General features: G+C 35.8%; 1 protein-coding gene across 1 annotated transcript in view; it reads right to left on the reverse strand.

Annotated features, from left to right (window-relative positions):
• The window catches only part of NECAB1 (N-terminal EF-hand calcium binding protein 1), a 206,651-nt gene that overhangs the window by 126,588 nt on the left and 56,833 nt on the right, over positions 1-23,230 (reverse strand). The window lies entirely within an intron of this gene.

A 23,230-nucleotide genomic window follows, 5' to 3' on the forward strand; every position in this document is an offset into this window, starting at 1 on the left:
ATTTTTTAATTTTTAATATTTTTATATTTTTTAATTTTCTATTTTTAATAACTCTTTCTTTCTTTCGTTCTTTCTTTCTTTCTTTCTTTCTTTTCTTTCCTTCTTTCTCTCTTTTCTTCTGAGCTGTGGGGCTCACAGGGTCTTGGTGCTCTGCCAGGGTGTCAGGCCTGTGCCTCTGAGGTGGGAGACCTGAGTTCATGATATTGGTCTACCAGAGACCTCCTGGCTCCACATAATATCAAATGGCAAAAGCTCTCCAAGGTATCTCCATCTCAATGCTAAGACCCACCTCCACCCAACGACCAGCAAGCTACAGGGCTGGACACCCTATGCCACACAACTAGAAAGACAGGAAAACAACCTCACCCATTAGCAGAGAGGTTGCCTAAAATTATAATAAGGTGACAGACAAACCAAAACACATCACCGGACATAGTCCTGCCCACCAGAAAGACAAGATCCAGCCTCATCCACCAGAACAAAGGCACCAGTCCCCTCCACCAGGAAGCCTACAGAACGCAATGAACCAATCTTAGAAACTGGGGGCAGACACCAAAAACAATAGGAACTACGAACCTGCACCCTATGAAAAGGAGAACCCAAACATACTAGGTTAAGCAAAATGAAAACACAGAGGAACACACAGCAGATGAAGGAGCAAAATAAAAACCCACCACACCAAACAAATGAAGAGGAAAAAGGCAGTCTACCTGAAAAAGAATTCAGAGTAATGATAGTAAAGATAATCCAAAATCTTGGAAGTAGAATGGAGAAAATACGAGAAACATTTAACAAGGACCTAGAAGAACTAAAGAGCAAACAAACAATAATGAAAACATAATAAATGAAATTAAAAATTCTCTAAAAGAAATCAATAGCAGAATAACTGAGGCAGAAGAACATATAAGTGACCTGGAAGATAAAACAGTGGAAATAACTACCTCAGAGCAGAATAAAGAAAAAAGAAAAGATGTGAGGACAGTCTCACAGAACTCTGGAACAACATTAAATGCAACAACATTCAAATTATAGGGCTCCCAGAAGAAGAAGAGAGAAACTAAGAGACTGACAAAATATTTGAAGAGATTATAGCTGAAAACTTCCCTAATATGGGAAAGGAAATATAGTCAATCAAGTCCAGGAAGTGCAGAGAGTCCCACACAGGATAAATCCAAGGAGAAACATGCTAACACATGTATTAATCAAGCTACCAAAAGTTAAATACAAAGAAAATGTATTAAAAGCAGTAAGGGAAAAATAACGTACAAGGGAATCCCCATAAGGTAAACAGCTGATCTTTCAGTAGAAACTTTGCAAGCAAGAAGGGAGTGGCAGGACATATTTAAAGTGATGAAAGGGAAAAACCTACAACCAAGATTACTCTACCCAGCAAGGATCTCATTCAGATTCGACAGAGAAATTAAAACCTTTACAGACAAGCAAAAGCTAAGAGAATTCAGCACCACAAAACCAGCTTTACAACAAATTCTAAAGGAACTTCTCTAGGAAGGAAACACAAGAGAAAGAAAAGACCAACAATAACAAATCCAAAGCGATTAAGAAAATGGTAATAGGAACATACATATCGATAACTACCTTAAATTTAAATGGATTAAATGCTCCAACTGAAAGACATAGACTGGATGAATGGATACAAAAAAAGACCCGTATGTATGTTGTCTACAAGAGACCCATTTCAGATCTAGGGAAACATACAGACTGAAAGTGAGGGGATGGAAAAAATATATTCCATGCAAATGGAAATCAAAACAAAGCTGGAATAGTAATTGTCATATCAGTCAAAATAGACTTTAAAATAAAGACTATTACAAGAGACAAAGAAGGACAATACATAATGATCAAGGGATCAATCCAAGAAGAAGATATAACAATTGTAAATATTTATGCATCCAACATAGGAGCACCTAATAAATAAGGCAAATGCTAACAGCCATAAAAGGGGAAATTGACAGTAACACAATCATAGTAGGGGACTTTAACACCCCACTTTCACCAATGGACAGATCCAAACTGAAAATAAATAAGGAAACACAAGCTTTAAATGATACATTAAACAAGATGGACTTAATTGATATTTATAAGACATTCCATCCAAAACAAAAGAGTACACATTCTTCTCAAGTGCTCATGGAATATTCTCCAGGATAGATCATATCTTGGGTCACAAATCAAGCCTTGATAATTTTAAGAAATTTAAAATCATATCAAGTATCTTTTCCGACCACAACACTATGAGACTAGATGTCAATTACAGAAAATAACCTGTAAAAAATACAAACACATGGAGGATAAAAAATACACCACTAAATAACCAAGAGATCACTGAAGAAATCAAAGAGGAAATCAAAAAATAACTAGAAACAAATGACAATGAAAACACGATGACTCAAAACCTATGGGATGAAGCAAAAGCAGTTCTAAGAGGGAAGTTTATAGCTATACAATCCTGCCGCAAGAAACAAGAAACATCTCAGATAAACAACATAACCTTACACCTATAGCAATTAGAGAAAAAGAACAAAATTACCCTAAAGTTAGCAGAAGGAAAGAAATCATTATGATCAGATCAGAAATAAGTGAAAAAGAAATGAAGGAAATAACAGCAAAGATCAATAAAACTAAAAGCTGGTTCTTTGAGAAGATAAACAAAATTGATCAACCATTAGCCAGACACATCAAGAAAAAAAGGGAGAAGACTCAAATCAAAAAAATTAGAAATTAGAAAGGAGAAGTAACAACTGACACTGCAGAAATACAAAGGATCATGAGAGATTATTACAAGCAACTATATGGCAATAAAATGGACAAACTGGAAGAAATAGACAAATTCTTAGAAAAGCACAACCTTCCAAAACTGAACCAGGAAGAAATAGAAAATATAAATAGACCAATCACAAGCACTGAAATTGAGACTGTGATTCAAAATCTTGCAAGAAACAAAAGCCCAGGACCAGATGGCTTCACAGACGAATTCTATCAAACATTTAGAGAAGTAACATCTATCCTTGTCAAACTCTTCCAAAATATAGCAGAGGGAGGAACACCCTGAAACTCATTCTACAAGGCCACCACCACCCTGATACCAAAGCCAGACAAAGATGTCACAAAGAAAGAAAACTACGTTCCAATATCACTGATGAACATAGATTCAAAAAGCATCAACAAAATACTAGCAAATAGAATCCAACAGCACATTAAAAGGATCATACACCATGATCAAGTGGGGTTTATCCCAGGAATGCAAGGATTCTTCAGTATACGAAAATTAAACAATGTGATACACCATATTAACAAATTGAAGTAGAAAAGGCATATGAGCATCTCAATAGATGCAGAGAAAGCTTTTGACAATATTCAACACCTATTTATGATTATAAACCCTCCAGAAAGTACTCATAGATGGAACTTATGGCAACATAATAAAGATCAGATATGGCGAACCCACTGCCAACATTGTTCTCAATGGTGAGAAACTGAAACCGTTTCCTCTAAGATCAGAAAAAAAGAAGGTTGTCCAGACTCACCACTATTATTCAACATAGTTTTGGATGTTTTAGCCACAGCAATCAGAGAAGAAAAAGAAATAAAAGGAATCCAAACTGGAAAAGAATAAGTAAAGGTGTCACTGTTTGCAGATGACATGATAATGTACATAGAGAATCCTAAAGATGCTACCAGAAAACTACTAGAGCTAATCAATGAACTTGGTAAAGTAGGAGGATACAAAATTAATGCACAGAAATCTCTTGCATTCTTATACACTAAAGATGAAAAATCTGAAAGATAAATTAAGGAAACACTCCCATTTACCATTGCAACAGAAAGAATAATATTCCTAGGAATAAACCTACTGAAGGAGACAAAAGACCTGTATGCAGAAAAGTATAAGACACTGATGAAAGAAATTAAAGATGATACAAACAGATGGAGAGATATACCATGTTCTTGGATTGGAAGAATCAACATTGTGAAAATGACTATACTACTCAAAGCAATCTACAGATTCAGTGCAATCCCTATCAGACTACCACAGGCATTTTTCACAGAACTAGAACAAAAAATTTCACAATTTGTTTGAAAACACAAAAGACCCCGAATAGCCAAAGCAATCTTGAGAAAGGAGCTGGAGGAATCAAGCCTCAGACCTCAGATTATACTACAAGGCTACAGTAATCAAGACAGTTTGGTACTGGCACAAAAACAGAAATATAGATCAATGGAACAGGGTAGAAAGCCCAGAGATTAACCCATGCACATATGGTCACCTTATATTTGATAAAGGAGGCAAGAATATACAATGGAGAAGAGATAACCTCTTCAATAAGTGGTGCTGGAACACCTGACAGCTACATGTAAAAGAATGAAATTAGAACACTCCCTAACACCATACACAAAAATAAACTCAAAATGGATTAAAGACCTAAACATAAGGCCAGACACTATAAAACTCTTAGAGAAAAACATAGGCAGAACACTCTTGTTGTGACATACATCACAGAAAGATCCTTTCTGACATACCTCCTAGAGAAACGGAAATAAAAAGAAAAATAAACAAATGGGACCTAATGAAACTTAGAAGTTTTTGCACAGCAAAGGAAACCATAAACAAGATGAAAAGACAACACTCAGAATGGGAAAAATATTTACAAATGAAGCAACTGGCAAAGGATTAACCTCCAAAATTTACAAGCAGCTCATGCAGCTCAATATCAAAAAACAAAAAAACCCAATCCAAAAATTGTCAGAAGACCTAAACAGATATTTCTCCAGAGAAGACATACAGCTGGTCAACAAACAGATGAAAGGATGCTCACCATCACTAATCATTAGAGAACTGCCAATCAAAACTTCAATGAGGTATCACCTCACACCAGTCGGAATGGCCATCATCAAAAAATCTACAAACAATAAATGATGGAGAGGGTGTGGAGAAGAGGGAACCCTCTTGCACTGTTGGTGGGAATGTAATTTGATACAGCCACTATGGAGAACAGTATGGAGGTTCTTTCAAAAACTAAACATAGAACTACCATACGACCCAGCAATCCCACTACTGGGTATATACCCTGAGAAAACCATAATTGAAAAAGAGTCATGTACCACAATGTTCATTGCAGCACTATTAACAATAGCCAGGGTATAGAAGCAACCTAAGTGTCCATTCACAGATGAATGGATAAAGAAGATGTGGCACATACATACAATGGAATATTACTCAGCCATAAAAAGAAACGAAACTGAGTTATTTGGAGAGAGGTAGGTGGACCTAGAGTCTGTCATACAGAGTGAAGTAAGTCAGCAAGAGAAAAACAAATACTGTATGCTAACACCTATATATGGGATCTTAAAAAACAAACAAAAAAATTTCTGAAAAACCTAGGGGAAGGACAGTAATAAAGACGCAGACTTAGAGAATGGACTTGAGGACACGGGGAGGGGGAAGGGTAAGCTGGGATGAAGTGAGAGAGTAGCATTGACATATATACACTACCAAATGTAAAATAGATAGCTAGTGGGAAACAGCCGCATAGCACAGGGAGATCAGCACAGTGCTTTGTGACCACCTAGAGGGGTGGGATAGTGAGGATGGGAGGAAGATGCAAGAGGGAGGAGATATGGGGTTATATGTATATGTAAAGCTGATTCACTTTGTTATAAAGCAGAAAATAACACACCATTGTAAAGAAATTATACTCCAGTAAAGATGTTAGACAAAAAAAAAAAAAAAAGCTGTTCCCAACAGCATATCATTATAAACTTCTCTAGGACAGTAATTTTTAAAAAATTAAGTGAAATGTTATTGCTTCTTCTGGGAGACATTTTAGAAAGGTATGCTCTCTTCAAAGATAAGAATTTAAACACAAGGGCAGTCTCCTATGGCACCTTCCATGTAATTATTCCTGTCATTATCTAATTATTTTTAAATAATTTAGACAGAGGAAAAGGCATGGTTAACACATTTTTCAGTTGGTTAGAATAAATATTACATTGGATGTTACAATTAAAATTAAAGATATGGAATATATATTGATCCCAAGGTAGTAAGTTGAAATATAATAGACATAAATACAAAACCTTATATTTGCTTATAGAAATCAATATTTTTCTGAAATACCAGAGATCTAGGCTACCAGAAATTCATATATTGAAAAGATGTAGAACTTCCAGTTACTAGAACATCAATAGCCCTCACCATTCTGTAAACTCATCTTTGAATGAACTATAGTTTATTATTGTCTCTCTTCAGTGTGCCCTAAGTATCTATGTAATTAAATAGAATTATTAGTATAATCACATATAAGTCACTGAATATCTCTGGAATAAATTTCAGCATGTTTGAGGGAAATTTTCTTAATTAATTTATTTAATACTGCAGGTGGAATTATTTGTTAACATTGATATTAATAACAAATGAGAAGTACTGTTGCCTGACTTATTAGTAAATGTTCAGACTTCTCCTGAGAAAAAAGAAAAAACAAACAAACAAGCAAGCAATACATTCTAGATTATGATTGTCAAAATATAGTCTGTGTACACATGGATTAAAAACAAATGACAGGTTTTTGAGAAAGGCAAATACATTCCTGATTATGCATTCCTTAAAAAACACTGTGGTACATATCTCATATAAAGGATCTTTTAGGAAGGGATTAGTTGGAAGATAAACAAGAAAGCAGATACCTACTCTAAAATAACATTTTAATTCTTGGTTATGATGTTGACTTTCTGATAGTGTTGATAAAGATGTCTGACCTTATCCATTCAATTATTCATAATAAATGAAGTCCCTGTGAACAAAACTCTTTATAAACCAGTAAGCAGTTAATGTGTCTATAGAGTGTTCCTAAGTTGGAAAAATAATAATTATCATAGTAGAGTCCATACTCAATGGAAACAAGCACAAGTGTAAAGAAAAATGTGAAAAGGTGATGTTGTTAACACATTTTAATTTTAATATATACAAAGACTCAAGGAAGATTGTAATGGGGATTTTAAATGAAAACAAGCAGAAATATATAAAGTGAAAACAAAAAAGAATTTGTTGCTAAAAGGCATGGTTATTTTTAAAAAGAAGGAAAGCCATCTTTCAAAATAGATATTTCAAGGAGGAGGATCAATATGGCAGAATAAGAGGACATGGAGCTCACCCCTCCCCATAAACACATCAAAAATACACCTACATGTGGAAAAATTCTCATAAAAAACTAATTGGAAACTGGCAGAAGAACTCTTATACAACCAAGGATTCAAGAAAGAGTCCCATGTAACTGGGTAGGATGGGAAAAATATCATCTGGTTGTGACCTGTGCCCCTGGGAAGGATTTAAGAGGAAAAGAAAGACTACATAGGCAGACTCTGGCCCTGGGGAGTGAGGGGATCAAGCCACAGACTGGGTGTCCCCGTCCTGGGTCTGATGTGGAGGAGATAAGCACATCTTATCTTCCTTTGGCTGCTGGGAGAACCATTGGGACAGATAGAAAGGCTGGAGAAGCCTAGACTCCACTCACAAAGAGGGTGTGTGTGCTGGCTTGCCAATAGACAGGTCAGAGAGAAGTCTGCCCTAGCAGCTGATGCCTCACCATACTCCCCAATCTGAGTTAGGTGAATATCCCAGCCCACTCACTCCATGCCACAGCCTTGGTACAGGCTCTGAGCTTGGTATAGGACCTGGCTCCTAGGGCAGCCAGGTCCTGAGTAAAGACCTGATCTAGCAACACAGAGATTGCCTGGGGGCCTGAGGTGTGGTCCAGGTGGGACGGCAGCAGCCAGCATTGCCACTTACCCAAACAGTGCCCCAGAAGCAATCCAGACCTCTACCAGCAGCTCAGCCACTTCAATTCCTCTAACCACAATGCCCCTACCCCCAGTCCTAGCCTAGTGAATTCTCCTGTCACATGCAATCCTAACCACAAACTTGCACTAGATCTGAGATAACCACAGCAGGGGAAAAGATGTGACTTTAACACGTTGATGAGGGGAGCTGCAGATGCACACACAGGCAACATACCAGACCATTATAAGCACATGAGTCCCACTTACTTCAGCACTCCACTTCTTTGAGGCAAAGGCCTCAGTACAGGGATAAGGAAAAACACACACTTAAAGGGAAGAGAGCCAGCTCCAGCCTGAACCTCAAGGCTTCTACTCCAGCAACTTGGGAGCAAACCCACCCCTGACAGGGCAGAGACAGCCATGGAGCAGAGAGGAAGTCCTGCCTCAGACTCTGCACAGGCTTTATATACTCCAACACCAAACACACCCTCTCTAAAGGGGAGAGCAGCCAGCACACCCTGAGGAAAGATGTGGCTGGCACCCATATCAAAATCAGCCCTTACACAAAAGACAGTGGACACAAAGAGTCTACACAGGGATGCTCCCACATAAAAACACTCCTTCAAAACCTCAATAGTTTACTGGTTCTCCTAAATGCACAAGACAGAGAAAGTTAAGTATAATGAAAAGGCAGAGGAACTAGTTCCAATTGAAAGGGCAAGAGAAAACCCTGAAAAAAATAAATAATGAAACAGAGATAATCAGTCTACCATACACTGAGTTAAAAAATTGGTAATAAAAATGTTAATTGAATAAAGAAAGAGTATTGATTAAGAGTAAAAAAAAAAAGAAAAAAAAAAAAAAACTCCAGGGGAGAAATACAAATGTGTGATATCACTTATATGTGGAAGCTAAAATATGGTACACATGAATTTATTTACAAAACAAAAATAGAGTAACAGATGTAGAAAACAAACTTATGGTTACCAGGGGTAAAGTGGGGGGGGGGGATAAATTGGGAGATTTTGATTGACATATATACACTGTTATGTATAAAATAGATAACTAATAAGAACCTGCTGTTTATAAATAAATAAATTAAATTAAATTTAAAAAAAAAAGAGTAAACTCAGACCATTTTAACAAGGAACTGTAAACTATAAAGAAGACCCAATCGAAAATACACAATTCAATTTCTGAGATAAAAAAACACTCTAGAAGTAATGAATAGCCAACTAAATGACACAGAAGAATACATAAGTGATCTGGAAGATGAAATAATGGAAATCATCCAATCAGAAGAGCAGACAGAAAGACAAATGAAAAAGAAAAAACAAAAGCAATATATGAGACCTATGAAGTAATATAAAATGTGCCACTATACACATAATAGGGGTTCCAGAAGGAGAAGAGAGAGAAAAAGGATCAAAAATGTATCTGAAGAAATTATGGCTGAAAACTTCCCAAACTTAAAGAAGGAACAGATATCTAGGTACAGGAAGCACAGAGGATCCCAAACAAGATGAACACAAAGATCACACCAAGACATATAATTAAAATGGTAAAAGTTACAGGAGAATTCTAAAGGCAGCAAGAGAAAAACAAAGAGTCAGTTACAAGGGAACCCCGATAAGGCTATAAGCTGATTTCTCTGTAGAAAATTTGCAGGTCAGAAGACAATGACATTCAAAGTCCTGAAAGGGAAAAACCTGCAACCTAGGATACTCTACCTAGCAAGATCATCATTTAGAATAGAAGGAGAAATAAATAATTTCTCAGACAAGCAAAAACTAAAAAAATTCAGCAATATTAAATATACCATAAAAGAAATTTTGAAGAGTCTTCTCTAAATGGAAAAGAAGGAAGAATCTATAGGAAAGGGAAAATTCCAATTGGAAAGGCAAATGTGTAGTAAGGATTGAAGATCACTTAGATAAGCTAGTAGGTATATTGAAAAACGAACAAAATGTATTTAGAATGTGTTTGAACCAAACGATTATCAGTTTAAAGCAAGTAGGTATAATTATGGGGAACTCATGGTAACCTACAATAGGTACACAAAAACCAAAAAGAAAGGACCTCAAGAATACGACAAAAGAAAGTCATTAAACCACAATGAGAAACTCAAAAAGAAGAAATGAACAAAGAAGAGCTGCAAAAACAACTGGAAAAAAGGAATAAAATGGCAGTAAGTACATACCTATAAACAATTACTTTAAATGTCAATGGACTAAATGATCCAGTCAAAAGACACAGGGTGGTTGATTGAATAAAAAAACAAGACCCTCCATTATGCTGCCAACAAGAGACTCACTTCAGGGAGAAAGACACACACAGACTTGAAGTGAGAGGATGGGAAAAGATATGATAATGACAAGAAAGTGGGGATAGCAATACTTATATCAGACAAAATAGACTTTAAAACAAAGGCTATAACAAAAGACAAAGAAGGGCATTATATAATGATAAATCAATCAATGTGATAGACCACATTAACAAAAGGAAAAACAAAAACCACATGATCATCTCAATAGACACAGAAAAAGCATCTAACAAAATTCAACATCATTCATGATGATTCATGTACCTCATCAAAGTAGGTACAGAGGGAACATGTCTCAACATAATAAAGGCCATTTATGAGAAACCCACAGCTAACATAATACTCAATGGTGAAAGCTTGAAAGCCTTCCCACTAAATTTAGGAAAAAGACAAAGATGCCCACTTGCACTGCTTCTATTTAACATAGTGTTGGAAGTCCTAGCTACAGCAATCAGACAGGAAAAAGAAATAAAAGGAATTCAGATGGAAGGAAAGAGGTAAAACTGTCACTATTTGTAGATGACATTGTACCCTATCTAAAGAACCGTAAAGTCTCCACACAAAAACTATTAGAACTAATAAATGAATTCAGCAAGGTAGCAGGATAAAAAATTAATATACAGAAATCTATTCGTTTCTATACACTAATAGTGAACTAACAGAAAGATAAAGTAAAAAATAATTCCATTTATAATCACATCAAAAAAACCCACTAGGAATAAACTCAACCAAGGAGGTGAAATACCTATACTCTGAAAACTATAAAAAGTTGATGAAGGAAATTGAAGATAATTCAAAGAAATGGAAAGATATCCCATGCTCTTAGATTAGAAGAATTAATATTGTTAAAATGGCCATACTACCCAAATCAATCTACAGATTTAATGCAATTCCTATCAAAATAACCAGGACATTTTTCACAGAACTGCAACAAATAACCCTAAAATTTATATGGAATCACAAAACACCCAAAGACAAAGCAATCCTGAGAAAAAAGAACAAAGCTAAAGGTATAACCATCCCAGACTTCAGACTATACTACAAAGCTATAGTAATCAAAATGGTGTGGTATTGGTACAGAAACAGAGACATAGATCAATGTAACAGAATAGAGAGCACAGAAATAAACTCACATGAGGTCAATTAATCTATGACAAAGGAGGCAGGAATATATAATGAAGGAAAAACAGTCTCTTCAATAAGTGGTCCTGGGAAAACTAGACAACTACGTGTAAAACAATGAAATTAGTATATTTCTTGACACTACATAGAAAAATAAACTCAAAATGGTTTAAAGACCTAAATGTAAGACATGAAACCATAAAATTCCTAGAAGAGAGCATAGGCGAAACATTCTTTGACATAAATCATAGCAATATTTTCCTGGTTCAGTTTCCTAAGTCAAAAGAAATAAAAGCAAAAATAGACAAATGGGACTTAATTAAACTTAAAAGCTTTTTCATAGCAAGGAAAACCAGCAACAAAACATAAAGACAACTTATGGAATGGGAGAAAATATTTTCAAATGATGCAACTGACAAGGGGTTCATATCCAAAATATACAAACAGCTCATGAAGTTCAATGTCAAAAAAACAAACAATCCAATCAAAAAATGCGCAGAATATCCAAACAGACATTTCTCCAAAGAAGACACACAGATGGTTAAAAAACATTTAAAAAGATGCTCAACATCACTAATTATTAGAGAAATGCAAATCAAAACCCCAATGAGGTATCACCTCACACTTGTCAGAATGGTTATCATCAATAAGTCTTCAAATAACAAATGTTAGAGAGGATGTGGAGAAAAGAGAACCATCATGCATTGCAGGTGGGAATGTAAATTGGTGTAGCCACTATGGAAAACAGTATGGAGGTTCCTTAAAAAACTAAAAATAGAATACCATGTGCTCCAGTAATTCCACTCTTGGATATACATCCCGAAAAAACAAAAACACTAATTCAAAGAGATGCATGCATCCCAATATTCATGGTAGCACTGTCTCCAATAACTCATTCATGGAAGCAACCCAAATGCCCATTAACAGACAACTGGCTTAAGAAGATGTGTGTGTATATATATATATGTGTATATGTATATATATATATACATATATATATATATATTTATATATATACATATACACATATATATACAGTACTACATTACTCAGCCATAAAAAAGAATGAAATACTGACATTTGCAGCAATGTGGATGGACCTAGAGAATATTATGTTTAGTGAAATAAGTCAGTTAGAGAAAGAAAAATACTATATGATATCACTTATTTAAGAATCTATAAAATAATGCAAATGAATCTATATACAAAACAGAAACAGACTCACAGACATAGAAACCAAACTTGAGGTTACCAAAGGGGAGAGAGAAGCAGGGAGGGACAAACTAAGGTTATGGGATTAACAGATACAAACTGCTATATATAAAATAGATAAGCAACAAAGACATATAGCACAAGGAATTATACCCATTATCTTCTAATAACCCATAACGGAATATAATCTGCAAAAATACTGAATCTCTATGCTGTACACCTAAAACTAACACAATATTGTAAATCAACTATACTTCAATTAAAACATAAATAAAATAAATATTTCAATTCATATAGAAGACATTTGGCTCAATCAGTAAAGATCCCTGGAAAGAACATAAGTTGCCTTTCCAGTTTGAAATCAAATCTATGCAGGCATGTACTGATAAAGCACATGAGAAGACAATGATTAGAGGATTCGGAGGTGACTATGTAGCCTGCCTTCCTTCCTTCCTTCCTTCCTTCTTTCCTTCCTTCCTTCCTTCCCTCCTTTCTTCATTTGTCCTTCTCACCTATTCAAAGTAGCTGGGGAAAAAAAAAAAAAAATCACTCCCCAATCACAAAGGAAGTAACTGAGAAGAGAGAATTACAACACCCAAGCTCTGAACAGGAGCTTAAGTTGTGAGTCTAATTGTAATGTTTATTTTGAGGTGGTACAGTGCAGTATCATTCAAACTGTTTTAAAGTTACACATTGCAGGACATGTGCCAGGGCAAGTAGGGGTCCAATGAACTCAAAGAGGGAAGTTAGGTGAAAAAGTCAGAGACATTTAACATAGATAAAAGGAGATAATTCCCTCTCCACTTCTTCATGACAAGGGTTCATTTACTCATTCTATGACTTAACACACACACTTAGTGCCTTCTATGTGTCAAGTGCTATACTAGGAACTTGGAATACAATGATAAAAATACAGAGCCTCTATTTTAAGAAGCCTACAATCAGGTAGGGGAAATAAACACTCCAACAAGCAACTGTCATACACATGATCATTGTTCAAGACAATGGTTCAAGAGCCAGGTATAGTGTGCAATCTAAATACAGAGCAAAGAATGCCCAAGTTCACGTGGAGTAAGTCAGAGAGAGCTTCACAGAGGAGACATCAACAAGGCCTGAATTAACAGATAAATAGTAATCTGCTGGATAATCAGAAGGAGGGTAAACAAAGGCATGGAAGCAGATGATATCTTCTCATGTTTGTAGGAGTATATGTTGTTCAGCATTGGTAGGATATAAGGGACAGGATTGGGAGATATTTAAGGAGAAGAGACAGCAAGGAAGCAGGTTGCTACAAATCAGTTATGAGGAGGAAGCTGAATGTTTGGAAATATTCCTTGCTAGGTACTCTAAATTTTATCCTGAAGTCTAGGTCAGTGTTTTTGACCATCTTCATCAGATCCTCCAGAGAATTCCCTAGAACCTCACTGCTCAAAATTTGGCCTGTAGACCAGCAGCATCAGCAGCATCTGGGAACTTGTTAGAATGCCACCTCAGACCTACTGAGTCAGAATCTGCATTTTAATAAACCCCCAGGTGAGTTATAGGCACATTGAAGTTTGAGAAGCACTGCCTTGATGTACTTGTTAGAAATGAATATTATTGATAGTTCTCATCTATTAAATCAGAATCTTTCAGTTGAGGCCCAGGCCTCATCATTTTTCTTTCTTTCTTTTTTTTTTTTACAGGCTCACTAGGAGATTATATGGCATATTAGATTTGAGAGCCACTATGTGAAATGGGGAGCCATGGAGCAACTTTGAAAAGGAGAATGACATCCTCAAATTTTTCTATTAAAAGTGTTATCTGAACACACTATGGAAGGTTTGGGGAATACTAGTGATACACCATCAGGAGAGACAAGAGTAGAATCAATTGCCAGGAGTAATTTAGTCACAGAAAAAGGACCATAGGTTATATCAAAGCTTTGAGGTGGTAGTGGGTAGGAGCCTGAAATTTCAGCAGTACATCTGTATACCCCAAGATATGGCAAGCAGGGAGGGAAGGTCAGGGATGGCTTTGGAAGTGGCTAAGCTTGAACTAATTAATGTTTTATTCCTGTTACTATGACTCATGTTCCTTATTTGAATCATTTTACCAATGTGAGCTGGGCAAATGTGTTTAGCATTAGAGAGAGAAAAATTTAGAACAAATATTTACTCTTTCAAACTCTTGTCCTTTGTAACTGGGATAACCTCCAGGAGAAAAGACCTACTTTTATTGAAACCTGTATATGGGTTTGGAGAAGGTCATGTAGAGGACATGACCACTGGTTGAACTGCAAGTTATACCTAGGCAATTGGAGGCTCCTCATCCACTTTCTTGTCCTTGGAATGTATGCTTTCCCCAACATTCCCACAGTGGGAGACATTTTCAAGGACACTACCTTGAGAGAGCAATCTGGACGTTGTATGTGACTGAATCCAGTTAAGACCTCTATATAAACTTAAGATTCTGGTGGAAGGGTGCAGAGATCTACTCGTTTTCTAGCTGCCCAAGACAAGCCTTGTATGTAAACCTTGTATGGAAGGGTAAGTTCCCTTGTCTACTAAACCTGCCTCCTACCAATGTGGAGTGGTTTGCCTCTTTCTTTGGTTTCCCTGTGCCCTCTGTGTACAAGGGCCAATTTGCAAACCAATAGGGTTTCATGGGCAGGAGCAAAACAGAACTGTATAGCACATATGGAAATATTTGAGAACCAATTCTCCTCAGTTTAAGTGAAGAGGTTCTGAAAAGTAAGAGTCTGGATATTGAGTATAATTAAAAACTAGAGCAAGAGTTATAAACAGATGCATTTAATAAATTATCTGTAAGAAAGGAAATTTTCTCCTCATGGATGTTCAATGCAACATCTTCTCTATTAAAATGTTGACAAGGGAATTCCCTGGTGGTCCAGTGGTTAGGACTCTGCGCTTTCACTGTTGAGGACATGGGTTCAATCCCTGGTCAGAGAACTAAAATCTCACAAGCTGCGTGGCCAAAAAAAAAAAAAAAAAAGAAATGCTAACCAAAGGTTAGTTTCTCCCTTCCTCCTTCACTACTGTACTTAACTGGTTGTGTCACATCACCAGATTACAGAGTTTTCTTCTATTCTGCATCTCAGTCCTCCAAGTTGTTGAGTTTTGGGATCTGACCCAAGAATTCCAAGTCAGAACCAGAGAACTAGCTGCCACAAAGATCACACTGGGAACTGATCTCACAAAGCATTTTCATGAGTTTAGATGAGGCCCACAGTGTGTACCTTGCTGTAACTTCCCAAGAATTGTATTAGATAGGAAAGAAAATAACTGAGATGACAAAGACAAAAAGAGAGAGTTAGAACACCCATGTTGTGAATAAAGGCATCAGTTGGTGATCTAAGAATGAGTTATTTTGAGGGGATACAGATCAGTGTCACTCAAACTGTTTTACAACTCTTTTAGGTGATTTTATAAATGTGCCAAGTAGTCACAGCTCTAAAAGTCTGGAGTAGAGACTTCATTTTCTAGTACCCAGACTCAGCTGGCACAAGTCCCTCAGCACTGCCCAGGATCTGGCAATGTAAGGTGGTGCTCCTATACAGTCTGACTAGGGGGAATTTGGGCACAGCAACTTAAAGAAACCTTGCATATAAGGCTTATACAATTTTTATGGGAGTTTCCTCAGTTTTATCAATCTTATTTACAGAATTTAGCTAACTTTTAAAGTAATTGGTAATTGGCAAAAACTAACTAGATGAAAACTTAGACTACTGAATATATTCAAACTTGCTCATAAAGCTTTCTATATGCTTTCAGATCAAGCACTCTAGCTACATGAACTTTCATTGCAATTATTCATCACCCATCCATAAGTATCTTAAAATACTCAGGTACCAAGTTGAAGATTTGCAAAATAGTTCAATAAAAATGAGTAAGAGTAGAGAGAACTTTTTGGTTGAGAGAGAAGTGCAACTGCACTGGTTTATGAACAGAAGATATTCAAGATTTTAAAACAACCACTCAAGAGAGTCTGAAACTACATTCTATGTGTCTTCTGACAATAACTCTGCAAGGTGAAAATAAAGTGGCAACTCTCAGTTAAGGAATTCAATGATAAGTAAGCCAAGGGTAGTGCCTGAGCTCCTTTGGTGGGAGCGCTGAGTCCAAGCTGCTGGACTAACAGAGAACCTCAGACCCCAGGGGATATTAATTGGAGGGAGGTCTCCTGGAGGTCCTCATCTCAGCACCAAGATCTGGCTCTAAGTCAACTGCCTGCAAACTCCAGTGAGGAAGGCCTCAGGCCAAACAACCAGTAAGAAGAAACACAGCCCCACTCATCAAAAAAATGAGACAACAAAAATATATGTTACAGACGAATGAGCAAGGTAAAAACATACAAGGCCAAATAAATGAAAAGAAAATAGGCAACCTACCTGAAAAAGAATTCACAGTAATGAGAGTAAAGGTGATCCAAAATCTCAGAAATACAATGGAGACATGGATCAAAAAATTACAAGAAATGTTTCACAAAGAACTAGAAGAAATAAAGAACAAACAAATAGGGATGAACAAAACAATAACTGAAATGAAAAATACACTAGAAGGAATCAATAGCAGAATAACTGGGGAAAAAGAACAAATAAGTTAGCTGAAAGATAGAATGGTAGAAATAACTGCTGAGGAATAGATTAAGAAAAAAGAATGAAAAGAATTGAAGACAGTCTCAGTGACTTCTGGGACAATATTAAATGCACAAACATTCGAATTACAGGGGTCCCAGAAGAAGAGAAAGGGAAAGGGTATGAGAAAATATTTGAAAAGATTATAGTCAAAAACTACCATAACATGGGAAAGGAAATAGCCACCCAAGTCAAGTAAGTGCAGAGAGTCTCAAACAGTATAAACCCTTGGTGAAACACACCAAGACACATATTAATCAAACTAACAAAAATTAAATTCAAAGAAAAAATATTAAAAGCAGCAAAGAAAAGCAAAAAATAACATACAAGGGAATCCCCATAAGGTTATCAGCAGATTTTTCAGCAGCCAGAAGGAGTGGCAGGATATATTTACAGTGTTAAAAGGGAAAAACCTGTAACCAAGATTACTCTACCCAGCAAGGATCTTACTGACATTCGACAGAGCAATCAAAAACTTCACAGACAGACAAAATAAGAGAATTCAGCACCACCATACCAGCTTTACAACAAATGCTAAAGGAAATTCTCTAAGCAGGAAACAAGAGAAGAAAAAGACCCACAAAAACAAACCCAAAGAAATTAATAAAATGGTAAGAGAAACATACATATCAATAGTTACCTTGAATGTAAATGGATTAAATGCTCCAACCAAAAGACCCAGGCTGGCTGAATGGACACAAAAACAAGACTCATATATATGCTGTCTACAAGAGACCCACTTTAGACCTAGGGACACATACAGACTGAAAGTGAGGGGACAGAAAAAGATATTCTATGCAAATCAAAAGAGAGCTGGAGTAGCAATTCTCATATCAGAGACAATAGACTTTAAAATAAAGAATTTTACAAGAGACAAATGAGGACACTACATAATGATCAAGGGATCAATCCAAGAAGAAGATATAACAATTATGAATATGCACCCAACATAGCATCACCTAAATACATAATGCAAATGCTAACAGCCATAAAAGAGGAAATTAACAGTAACACAGTAGTAGTGGGGGACTTTAACACCCCACTTACACCAAAAGACAGATCATTCAGACAGAAAATAAATAAGGAAACACAGTTTTAAATGACACAATAGACCAGATAGATTTAATTGATATTTATAGACGTTCCACAAAAAAGCAGCAGAAGACATTTTCACCTCAGTGCACACAGAACATTCTCCAGGATAGATCACATCTTGGGTCGCAAATCAAGCTTCAGAAAACTTAAGAAAATTGAAATCATATCAAGCATCTTTTCTGACCACAACACTATGAGGTTAGAAATCAATTACAGGAAAAACCTGTAAAAATCACAAACACAAGGAGGCTAAACAGTGGGCTGCTAAATAACCAAGAGATCACTGAAGAAATCAAAGAGGAAACAAAAAAAAATACATAGAAACAAATGACAATGAAAAGACAATGACTGAAAACCTATCAGATGCAGCAAAAGAAGTTCTAAGAGGGAAGTTTATAGAAATTCAACCTCATCTTAAGAAACAAGAAAAATCTCAAATAAACAGTCTAATCTTACAGCTAAAGCCACTAGAGAAAGAAGAACAAACAAAACCCAATGGTAGTAGAAGGAAAGAAATCATAAAGATCAGAGAAGAAATAAATGAAATAGAGACAAAGAAAACAATAGCAACGATCACTAAGACTAAAAGTTGGTTCTTTGAGAAGATTAAAAAAAAATTGATAAACCTTTAGCCAAACTCATCAAGAAAAAAAGGGAGAGGACTCAAATCAATAAAATTAGAAATGAAAAAGGAGAAATTACAATGGACACAGCAGAAATACAAAAGATCATAAGAGACTACTACAAGCAACTATATGCCAATAAAATGGACAACATGGAAGAAATGGACAAATTCTTGGAAAGGTACAACTTTCCAAACGTGAACAAGGAAGAATGACAAAATATAAACAGGTCAATCACAAGTAATGAAATTGAAACTGTAATTAAAAATCTTCCAACAAACAAGAGTCCAGGATCAGATGTCTTCACAGGCAAATTTTACCAAGCATTTAGAGAAGAGCTAACACCTTTTCTTCTCAAACTCTTCCAAAATATTGCAGAGGGAGGAGCACTTCTGAACTCATTCCACAAGGCCACCAACACCCTGATACCAAAACCAGACAAAGATATCACAAAAAAGAAAATTACAGATCAATATTACTGATGAACATAGACACAACAATCCTGAACAAAATACTAGCAAACAGAATCCAACAACACGTTAAAATGATCATACACCATGATCAAGTGGGATTTATCTCAGGAATGCAAGGATTATTCAATATACGCAAATCAAACAATATGATATACCATATTAACAAATTAAAGAATGAAAACCATACGATCATGTCAATAGATGCAGAAAAGGCTTTTGACAAAATTCAACACCCATTTATGATAAAAACTCTTCAGAAACTGGGCATAGAGGGGACATACCTCAACACAGTAAAGGCCATATAAGAAAAACCCACAGCAAACATCATTCTCAATGCTGAAAAACTGAAATCACTTCCTCTAAGATCAGGAACAAGACAAGGATGACCACTCTCACCACTCTTATTCAACATATTTTTAGAAGTCCTAGTCATGCAAATCAGAGAAGAAAAAGAAATAAAAGGAATACAAATCGGAAAAGAAGAAGTAAAACTGTCACTGTTTGCAGGTGACGTGATACTATACATAGAAAATCCTAAAGATGCCAAAGAAAACTATGAGAACTAATCAATGAATTTGGTAAAGTTGCAGGATATGAAATTAATGTGCAGAAATCTCTTACATTCCTATACACTAACAACAAAAGATCAGAAGGAGAAATTAAGGAAACAATCCCATTTACTACTGCAACAAAAAGAAAAAAACAGCTAGGAATAAACCTACCTAAGGAGGCAAAAGACCTGTATGCAGAAAAGTATAAAACACTGGTGCAAGAAATCAAAGATGACACAAACAGATGGAGAAATATGCCATGTTCTTGGATTGGAAGAATCAATAATGTGAAAATGACTATACCACCCAAAGCAATCTACAGATTCACTGCAATCCCTATCAAATTACGAATGGCATTCTTCACAGAATTAGAACAAAAAATTTTACAACTTGTATGGAAACACAAAAGACCTCGAATAGCCAAAGCAATCTTGAGAAAGAAAAATGTATCTGGAGGAATCAGACTTCCTCACTTCAGACTATACTACAAACCTACAGCAATCAAGACAGTATGGTACTGGCACAAAAACAGAAACATAGATTAATGGAACAGGATAGAAAGCCCAGAGATAAACCCATGCACATGTGGTCACCTTATCTTTGACAAAGGAGGCAAGAATATACAATGGAGAAAAGACAGCCTCTTCAATAAGTGGTGCTGGGAAAACTGGACAGCTACATGTAAAAGAATGAAATTAGAACATTACTTAACACCATACACAAGAAACACATAATGGATTAAAGTGCTAAATGTAGGACTGGACACTATAAAATGCTTAGAGGAAAACACAGGAAAAACACTCTCTGAGATAAACCACAGCAAGATGTTTTATGACCCACCTCCTAGAGTAATGAAAGTAAAAACAAAAATAAACAAATGAGCCCTAATTAAAATTGAAAACTTTTGCACGCAAAGGAAACTATAAACAAGACAAAAAGACAACCCTCAGAATGGGAAAAGAATATTTGCAAACGAAGCAACGGACAAAGGATTAATCTCTAAAATATACAAAGAGCTCATGCAGCTCAATATCTAAAAAACAAACAACCCAATCCAAAAATGGGCAGAAGACCTAAATAGACATTTCTCCAAAGAAGACATACAGATGGCCAAAAGGCGCATGAAAAGATGCTAACATGACTGATGTTTAGAGAAATGCAAATCAAAACTACAATGAGTTATCACCTCACACAGGTCAGAATGGCCATCATCAATAAATCTACAAACAATAAATGCTGGAGATGGTGTGGAGAAAAGGGAACCCTCTTGCACTGTTAGTGGGAATGTAAACCGATACAGCCACTGTGGAGAACAGTATGGAAGTTCCTTTTAAAAACTAAAAATAGAACTAGCATATGACCCAGTATGAGCATATACCCTGAGAAAACCATAATTCAAAAGACACATGTACCTCAATGTTCATTGCAGCAATATTTACAATGGCCAGGACATGGAAGCAACCTAAGTGTCCATCATCGGATGAATGGATAAAGAAGATGTGGTACACATATACAATGGAATATTACTCAGCCATAAAAAGGAATGAAATCGGGTCATTTGTAGAGATGTGGGTGGACTTAGAGTCTGTCATACAGAGTGAAGTAAGTCAGGAAGAGAAAAACATATATCGTATATAAATGCATATATGTGGTATCTAGAAAAATGGTACAGAAGAACCTATTTCCATGTCAGGAATACAGTTGCAGACATAGAGAATGGACATGTGGACACAGAGGGGGAAGGGGAGGGTGGGATGAATTGGGAGATTAGGACTGACATATATACACTACCATATGTAAAATAGATAGCTAGTGGAAGCCTGCTGCATAGCACAGGAAGCTCAGCTCGGTGCTCTGTGATGACCTAGATGAGTGGGATGCCGGGGTGAGAGGGAGGTCCAAGAGGGAGAGGATATATGTGTATATATAGCTGATTCACTTCTTTGTACAGCAGAAACTAACACAACATTGTAAAGCAATTATACGCTAATAAAAAATTGAGTAAGAGTACAAAAACAGTTATAAGCTGCATAAGATTAGGAAAGTAATAATTTTGCTCTCAATAGATATTAGATAATAGCTAAAGATGGCACAAATAGGAAACCAAAGACTCAATGTTAAATTTCATACACAATTACCTAATTAAAGTCAAGTTATGTATTGACTGGTAGGAATAAGTTATGGCCTAAAGCTGCTATTTAGGAAAGTGAGTAATCTTGACTTGCCTATATACTGCTGCTGGGCATGCACACTGGAAGAATCTTTGACTAAGTAACTACACTTTTGGGAATCTATCTTACAGAACTACTTGTATAAGAGTGCAAAGAGAATACAAACAAGGATATTTACTTCAGTGCTGCTTGTCCCAGTGGAAATTTGGAAACAACCTGAAAATCCAAAACAACTGAAAAGGATTTGGTTAGAAATTTAAGGTAAATGGGGCACTATGCAGCCTTTTTAATAAAATGATATAGAACAGTGTGCACTTGTATTGATCATATAGTTTACACATTGTTGGAAAGAAACATACACATATATATCAATGTCATTACATGTGTAAAAATGTTTGGAAGGATACATTCCAAGAAATTAGCAGTGGAGATCAGTATCAGGGGAAAGAGAAGTGAGTGAGAGCCTTTGACATTTTCTCTTATACACCTATATAATTCTGTGTTGCTAAATTTTAAAAAATAGTTAAATATTACTTTCATAAATAAAATAAGAAATATCTATACTTTATTTTAATAAAGGATTTATTAAAGTATTTTGAATACTAGGTCTATAATTTAGTAAACTGACAAACTAAATAAAAGCAACAGAATGAAAGTTTTAGATACTTGGACCCGTTAATTGGCTTCTACTAAAGAGCACAAGAAATCCATTTTCCATGTCAAACACTGCCCCTCCCACATAAAAGGGAGTATCTTTGCTGGGTGTGAGTCTACATATTTCATTTGCTAACACTGAAAATTTTGGTTTTAATTAGAATCCATTTTGATTAGAATATGTTTACTTTATATTCACAAAATAATGAAAAATGAAACTTCACTCTGGAAATTAAAATGCATATTCTTGAACAGAGGGGGAGTATTATAATACACAATTAGGAGTACAATCACTGGGTTTAAAAATATAGAGCAATTCTGTTGAATTAAAACCCCTTAACTAGTTCCCTAACTAAAATTATGCAGGAAAATCATAGTCAAAGCTTTTTAAATAAATATAGAGTAGGTCCTTAATCTTGTTCTATTATTAGAGAAGACAAATTTTTGAGAACGAAGAATAAATCTCAAAAGTATTTGCCTTTTCATATTTCTAGCCTATTACTTTTGTTTCCACCCACAAAAACGAAGAAAATAAATGAAGAGGCCACTAAATCAGGAATTTGTTAAGACATCTCT

The sequence above is a fragment of the Balaenoptera musculus genome, chromosome 17 (genome assembly GCF_009873245.2).
Source record: "Balaenoptera musculus isolate JJ_BM4_2016_0621 chromosome 17, mBalMus1.pri.v3, whole genome shotgun sequence".
Classification (NCBI taxonomy): domain Eukaryota; kingdom Metazoa; phylum Chordata; class Mammalia; order Artiodactyla; family Balaenopteridae; genus Balaenoptera; species Balaenoptera musculus.